Source organism: Pseudophryne corroboree, chromosome 6 (genome assembly GCF_028390025.1).
Source record: "Pseudophryne corroboree isolate aPseCor3 chromosome 6, aPseCor3.hap2, whole genome shotgun sequence".
NCBI lineage: Eukaryota > Metazoa > Chordata > Amphibia > Anura > Myobatrachidae > Pseudophryne > Pseudophryne corroboree.
In genome coordinates this window covers 289,667,114-289,675,847 of record NC_086449.1, presented here as the reverse complement: position 1 = coordinate 289,675,847, position 8,734 = coordinate 289,667,114, and positions in this window count along the sequence as shown.

Below are 8,734 nucleotides of genomic sequence, written 5' to 3'. Positions count from 1 at the left end.
GTTTCTGGAAATAGATTTCTTAGATTTCAATGGAATAAAACATCTAGAGAGTCCCAACTTTCAGGAGGTACTGGGGACTTGGGGATCAGAGTTCAGGAGCCACAGCAATTCACAGATGAAAACTGTATTCCAGGAGTATGGAGAGTCCCAGCGTGTGGAGAGTCTAAAACTGCATACCGAAAGGGGAGAGTCCCAGCTTTTGGAGTATATCCTCAGAAAAACTGTATGCCGCACAGAACCTGTGAATTCTGGCTGAGAAGAGCAATTCAGATGGGGTCCACTTCTTTGAAGTCGGATATCTCCAGTTCCCCAGGGCCAATTTTCAAAAATCTGGTACCCCTGGAAAACGGGGACCCTAAGCCCTTTAACTCCTGGGATCCTTGGGCAACTTCCCATTGAGACCATGTGAAAAGACGGCCCTGGACAGACATGGAGGTAGGAAAGCCCTGCTCACAAGCTTACAATCTATAGAGAATTAGGAAGGCTACACAATGATAGGCACTTTCTATAGTATAGCAGCAGTCCTAGCCGATTGCAAAGACAGTCCTGATGGGATGTAATTAGATATGAATATTTCTGAAGGTCATGTGGGCGGTTCAGGAATTTCATAGGTTTGCCTGAAGAGGTGAGTTTTTAGGGAACAAAACACAATAGTACGAAATAGCGGCGCTTGACGTGATAACTAATAAAGATGAATATCTATTATAAATGGAAGTAAAGTGGAATTATGGCACATAGAGATGTATGTATTGAAAGGTCAAAAAGAAAACAGTTAATTGAATAAAAACAAGTAAAATGCATACATTGAGCTACAAGTAAATACAGAATAAAAACATTCAGAATCACCAATAGGGGCTGCTTAAATGGTAGTGTCCGTTCCTTATTTAACATGTACTGCAGATAGGTGTAGGATTAAATAGTTAAGGGCTGATGGAACAGTCAGATTTGAGTGGGTTATATTGTTTCTGTGCAGGGTAAATACTGGCTGCTTTATTTTTACACTGCGATTTAGATTTCACTTTGAACACACCACACCCAAATCTAACTCTCTCTGCACGTTATATCTGCTTCCTCCCCCCCCCCCCTCCCCCTGCAGTGAACATGGTTTTGCCCATCTGCTAACGAATTTGCTGCTACAATCAGGTCTGAATTAGGCCCCAAGTTGGGAGATATTTTGAGATAAGTAAAGAGATATAATAGGATTTTAATTACCTACCGATAAATCCTTTTCTTGTGGTCCGTAGAGGATACTGGGGTCCATTTAGTACCATGGGGTATAGACAGGTCTACTAGGAGCCATGGGCACTTTAAGAATTTGATAGTGTGGGCTGGCTCTTCCCTCTATGCCCCTCCTACCAGACTCAATCTAGGAAAATGTGTCCTAGGAGACGGACATACTTTGAGAGAAGGATAGATAAGGATAGTGGTGAGATTCCGAACCAGCACACACAACAAGAGGAAAGCCAAGCTAACCAAACTTGAAACAGGAACAGCAACGGCAGAACCAACATTACATAACCAAGTAACAGTGCAGGAAGAACGAAGCACTGGGCGGGCGCCCAGTATCCTCTACGGTCTACGAGAAAAGGATTTACCGGTAGGTAATTAAAATCCTATTTTCTCTTACGTCCTAGAGGATACTGAGTTCCATTTAGTACCATGGGGATGTACCAAAGCTCCCAAACCAGATGGGAGAGTGCTGAGGTTCCTGCAGAACTGATTGACCAAATGGAAGGTCCTCAGAGGCCAAAGTATCGAACTTGTAGAACTTAGCAAACGTGTTCGAACCTGACCAAGTAGCTACTCGGCAGAGCTGTAAAGCTGAGACACCCTGGGCTGCCACCCAGGAAAAATCCACTGACCTGTAAGAGTGGGCCTGTACAGATTTTGGACATGGCAAACATGCTGTGGAATAAGCATGCTGGATAGTAAGCCTGATCCAGCGTGTAATGGATGACGCAGGACACCCAAATTTACTGGGATCATAAAGGACAAACAGCGAGTCCGATTTTCTGTGACGAGCTGTTTGTTTGACATACACCTTCAAAGCCCTCACAACATCCCAAGACTTTGAAGTAGCAAAGGTGTCGGTGACAACCGGAACCACAATAGGTTGCTTAATGCGAAACGCAGACACTACTTTAGGAATAAATTGCTGACGGAGTTCTGAGTTCAGCTCTGTCCGCATGGAAAATTAAATAGGGACTTTTGTGAGACAAAGCCCCCAGCTCCGACACACGTCTTGCTGAAGCCAAGGCCAACAGTGTGATGGTCTTCCACGTAAGATATTTTACGTCCACCTCCTGTAACGGTTCACACCAGTCTGGAGAAACTGCAGCACCAAATTGAGATCCCAAAGTGCCGTGGAAGGCACAAAGGGAGGTTAGATGTGCAGAACACCTTTCAAGAACATCTGGACCTCAGGGAGAGAAAGCAATTGTTTCTGAAAGAAAATGGACAAGGACGAAATCTGGACTTTCATGGAGCCCAGATGCAGGTCCACATCCACACCTGACTGCAGAAAAAGCAGGAAACGTCCCAGATGAAATTCCAGCACAGAATAATTTCTGCTCTCACACAAAGAGACGTATATTTCTTTTAAATACGATGGTAATGCTTAGACGTTACCCCCTTCCTGGCTTGGATCAAAGTTGGGATAACCTTGTTAGGGATCCCTCTCCTGGCTAGAATCAGCTGTTCAACTTCCATGCCGTCAAACGTAGCCGTGGTAAGTCCCGATAGACAAACGGGCCTTGTTGCAGAAGATCCTCGCGAAGAGGTAAAGGCCACAGACCTTCGAGGAGCAACTCCAGAAGGTCCGCATACCAGGCCCTTCTTGGCCAGTCCAGAGCAATGAGTATTGCTTGAACCTTTTGCCTTTATATTCGCTTAAGAATTCTTGGGATCAGAGGAAGTGGAGGAAACATGTACACCATCTGATAGACCCATGGAGTTGTCAGAGCGTCTACCGCCACTGCCTGTGGGTCTCTCGACCTGGAACAATACCGCCTGAGCTTCTTCTTGAGACGAGAGTCCATCATGTCGATCTGTGAACATCCCCATCGACAGGTCAAGCATCTGAACACTTCCGGGTGAAGGCCCCATTTCCCCAGAGTGCAGGTAGTGTCTGCTGAGGAAGTCTGCTTCCCAGTTGTCTACTCTCGGAATGAAGACCACTGACAATGCCACAGCATATCTTTCTGCCCAGAGGAATCTTGACACCTCTGACATTGCTGCTCTGCTTTTCGTTCCACCCTGTCGGTTTATATACGTTACTGCCGTCACATTGTCCAACTGGACCTGAATGGTCCAATCTTGAAGAAGATGTGAGGCCTGCAGAAGGGCGTTGTATATGGCCCTGAGTTCCAGAATGTTGATTGGAAGGATGACTTCCTGACTTGATAATCTTCCTTGAAACTGAACCCCCTGAGTGACTGCTCCCCAACCCCTGAGGCTTGCGTCTGTGGTTAACAGAGTCCAGTTCTGAATTCCAAACCTCCGACCCTCGATGTAGCCACCACAGAAGGGAGATCCTGGCCTTTGGCGACAGACGGATCTTCTGGTGCATGTGAAGATGCGATCCGGACCATTTGTCCAACAGATCGAGCTGGAAGGGTCTTGCGTGAAACCTTCTGTATTGAAGTGCCTCATAGAGGCCACCATCTTCCCCAGAAGGCGGATGCAAAGATGCACTGATACCCGGGATGGCTTCAGAACATCCTGAAGCATCGACTGGATTACCAATGCCTTTTCCAATGGAATGAACACTTTCTGCGACTCCGTGTCCAGTATCATTCCCAGGAATGGGAGCCTCCGTGTTGGTTCTAGATGAGATTTCGGAGGGTTCAGAATCCATCTGTGATCTTGAAAGAGTTTGGTTGAGAGACCAATGTTGTCCAGCAACCTTTCCCTGGACGGTGCTTTTATCAGGAGATCGTCCAGGTACAGAATTATGTACACTCCCTGTTTGAGGAGTAGAAACACCATCTCTGCCATCACATTGGTGAACACCCTCTGTGCCGTGAAGAGACCAAATGGCAGGGACTGGAACTGGAAGTGACAGTCCTGCAGTGCAAACCGTAGGTAAGCCTGATGAGGCGACCAAATTAGAATGTGAAGGTACGCATCCTTGATATCCAGAGACACTAGGAATTCCCCTTCCTCCAGACCTGAGATCACCACTCTCAGAGACTCCATCTTGAATTTAAACACTCGAAAGTAGGGGTTCAACGACTTGAGGTTCAAAATTGGTCTTACCGAAGCATCCAGTTGGAATAATACTCCTTGTTTTGCAGATGAGGTGGAACTGGGACAATGACTTGAGTCTGTACCAGCTTTTGGATGGCATGCTGTAAACTTATACTTGCCTCTTGTGAAACTGGTAAGCCTGATTTGAAGAACTGTGAGGTGGGAGCTCTTGGAACTCCAGTCTGTAGCCCTGGGAAATAAGATCTCTGACCCAGGGATCCTGGCACAAACTTGACTAGATCTGACTGAAGAATTGTAGTCAGGCTCCCACCTGACAGCCTTCCAGGCATTGCGATCCACTGTCATGCTGAAGGCTTTGAGAAAGCAGAGCCTGAGCTCTGTTCCTGAGCATTTGCAGTTGCTGGTTTGCATGGTTTACCTCTTGTGCCGCTGGAGGACGTAGAGCACCTCTGGATTTGCTCTTGAACTTGGCCGTCCGAAAGGACTGCAACTTAGAAACTAAATAAGTCTTCTTGGTTGGAGGGGCTGTGGAAGGAAGATACATAGACTATCCCGCAGTAGCTGTGGTGATCCATTTGTGTAGTTCATCTCCAAATAAGGCCTCTCCTGTGAATGGTAGGCTTTCCACGCCTTTCCTGGAGTCTGCGTCAGCAGTCCACTGGTGTAGCCACAAGCCCCTGTGTGCCGACACTGCCACAGCGGTGGTGCGTGCATTAAGCAAGCCTATTTCTTTTATGGCTTCCACCATAAAGTTTGCAGTCCTGTATATGCTGCAGGAATAAAACAACACCCCCCCCCCCCAGACAAGTAATCTTACCCATCAATTAGGTTACCTGACCATTTTGCAATGGCTTTTGTGATCCACGAACATGCAATAGTGGGTTTGTGGGCCACCCCAGCAGCTGTGTACAATTATTTGAGTATAGTCTCAATTTTACGATTAGCCGTGTCTTTTAGGGAGGCTGCACCAGAAACAGGCAATACAATTTTAAGTGACAGCCTAGAGACTGATGCGTCCACTATCGGTGGATTTTCCCATTTTTTCCTATCCAGAGGAAAAGGAAAATATGAGAGCAACCTTTTAGGGATCATAAATTTCTTATCAGGATTATCCCATGGTTCTTCTAATAGGGAATTCAATTCCTTTGACGCAGGAAGTGACTGAGGACTTCTTTTTATATTAAAATAAGATTCCTCACACTCCTCTGACACCTTAGCAGGAATATGCAGAACATCTCTGATAGCCTCCATAAGAGCCTCTATTCCCTGTGACAGAGCCGCATCCCCTCCCTTCAAATCCACCTCACCCTCCTCCATGTCTGACCCATCAGGTTATTACCAAAGATCGCTTTTGCGGACAAATGGGAGGGGATTGAGACGCTCTTCTGAGTCTCTGTTCATAAACTCATCCACAGTCTGTTTTAAGTATTGCGTCTCTTTCGCATTGCGGGACAATTTTGTAGAAAGAGTGGAGATCATTCCTTTGAGAGAATTCACCCACTCTGGTTCAGCCTCGTTATTCTGTGAACCCTGAGTACCCAGAAGTGAGCCCCTTGGTGAAGAGGAACACTACGCTGCATAAGAAACACACTCTTTGCCTGACATAATGTAAATTTGACAGTACACACACACAGGAAAAGCTTAAGCATGAGTAACCCACAAAGAATCCTTCAGGGAGACACAGGGGTATATTCAATTAAAGTCGAATCAATTCCGACATGCATTTGTTGGAATGGATCCGACAACCCCTATTCAAATCTCATCTCAATTTGACTTTTTCAAGTCGAATGCCGGAGATCAGCGCTACAGTAGCACTGCAGGAGGATGTCACACAGCCGCCCGACCTCATGGCAGTGTCCACCCGGCTCCAGCAAGTCTAACCTCACTTGCTGGAGCCGGGTGGAAGCTGCCGTGAGCGGCGCGGCTGGCCTGCTGCAGTGCTACTGTAGCGCTGATCTACCCTGTATGCCCGCAGCTATCCCCCCGTCTCCCTGCGGCTCCCCCCCCCTCTCCTTCTCTTGGGTCCCACATCTCAGTCCGACTTTTTTTAGGTCAGACTGAGATGGTCGAAAAGGGGGCCAAAACCTTTCAACACAAGCACGTGGATCGGCGGCTATTCCGTCGATCTACGTGCTTTTCGACAAGTTGAATTCCTCGACTTGTCGAATAGCATTGAATAGGTCAAATCACGTTTCGACCTTAAAAAGTTTTCGACACCAATTGAATATACCCCACAGAGTTGTTTGGAGCCGGCCCCCACCGCGCCATAACCACTAATGCCAAGCTTAGCCGGGTTGCAGACTAGGTACCCTGATAGGGGACTTAGTACACTAATAATTGCTCCCTCCCTGCAATGACCCCCTGGTACCGTTGAGGTCATTTGGAGTCACACCGGAGGAGCAGCGTGTCCCTGTCAGTCATCGTCTGTGTCCACTGCAGAGGGAAAATGGCGCTGGTGAGGTGCTGGATCCTCTCATAGTGAAGCCCCGCCCATTCCATGGTGTGCGGTCTTCCCACTTTTCTTATACTGGCTGGGGTAATTTTTGTGCTTAAAATGAAGCAGAACCGTTTTAAGGCTGTGTTGGCCAGTTTGGGTACCGTGTACGCAGTTGTGTACTGTGTCTGGAGACGCATTCCGCACCATTTAGAAGCCGTGCATCTCCGTACCCTCGTGCCTCCATAATGGCCGGCGCCCTGCTAACCGGGACGCCGGCTCAGTACTCACCACTCTTCACTCTTCTGGCTCTGTTAGGGGTGGCGGCGTGCTGCGGGAATGTATGCTCGTCGTGGTGGTGCTTCCGAATAGTTCCCTCAGGAGCTCAGTGTCATGTCAGCAGGGAATGGTACCATTAACCCTTCAAGAGGTTGGGCCGTTCCCCCCCTAAGTCTCAGCATGACTGGCTGCTCCGGGCACATTTTCTAAACTGAGTTTGGTAGGAGGGGCATAGAGAGAGGAGCCAGCCCACACTATCAAATTCTTAAAGTTCCCATGGCTCCTAGTGGACCCGTCTATACCGCATGGTACTAAATGGACCCCAGTATCCTCTAGGACGTAAGAGAAATGTTGGTGTAGTTTGGTTATACTAGGGGAGAATTCAATTGATCGCTGAAAATTTTACTGTGAAAAAATTGGGCTTTATCGTAAGTTTTGGCCTAATTCAATTAATGCCTGTTTGTTTCACTGTGAAATTTACCCACTATCATGTGAAACACACAGTGGGGGGAATTCAAATGTTTGAAAAGTCAGTTGGGTGTCTGTTTTTTCCTATCTAATAGGAAAATACAGACACCCAACCGACTTTTCAAACATTTGAATTCCCCACAGTATCTGAGATAATTTTCCGAATCGTGGCCACAAAATGATGGCACTTGTTGCGGATTTTGTTTCTCCTGCATCCGGGGTGATGGTTTTCTGTTTATCTGTAACCTAGCAACCAAACTCGGGCCCGGACTGACATCAAAGTGGGCGCGATCAGGGACCTTGAGCCGGAGGCGCTTTTTCACCATGGTGTCTGGGGATATAAGCAGTGGTGTAACTACCATAGGTGCAGGGTATGCGGCTGCTATGGGACCCTGGCTGACACAAGGGCCCACCACTCCCCTGCACTAAGTCACGCTGCAGCAGTACAAGTGATTCTCCTCTCCCAGCATCTGCCTCCAATAAGGGAGCGAAGAGCCGGGTGCTATCACAGTCTGGGTTACCTCATCCACCCCAGCAGCGTGGGATGTTAGTGGCAGATAATGCTTTCGGGGCCCTTCACCCTCGTCATCCGGCCTGCCCTCTCCTGTCTGGTCTGCTCACAAACATTCATAACTTGTGTGTACGGAGTGGCCGGCCACCGGCATCTGTAATCTTTCCACGGAGTGTGGGATCGTGCAGTGTTCTCAGAACTTCTGCCTGCAATTACAGATTCCTTTGGTGTAGGCATACAGAAGTACTACAGAGGTAAGGGGGGATCCCAGCCATAAATACCTGATCCTCGGGAGAGATAGAGAGGCAAGCAGGCAGGCTGTGCTTCCTACACCTAGACCCCGCCCCCAGCTCTTCCCAGCGCCCTGTAGTAACACTGCATGTATAGTGTGCTGCGTAGGCATACATGATTCTATGCTGTAGATAGATGTTCTGTGTATCCAACCACTGGCTCTCACATGTATGTACTGCGCATACAAATGGGATCCGGTTAGAATCCCAGCGTTCGGAATCCTGGCAGTGGGAATGCCGATCCCAGAATCTTCTAACACTGCTTGGAATACTTACGCTGGAATCCCAACACTGTTTGGAATCCCGGCACTGCTCAGAATACCAACGGCGGGATTTCGACATTGATCATAATGCTGGTGACAGAATCCTGAATGCGGAATCCTGAATAGAGAAATGCAGAGGTAAGCAGCGGGGTAAGAGGGTGGGGTTAGTTTAGGCTGCGGGGGGAGGCTTAGGGTTAAGCTGTGGAGGGGGGAGGGTTAGGGTTAGACTGCGGGGAGGGAGTGATATGATTAGTCAGCCCTGCGTAGGTTAAGGGTTAGG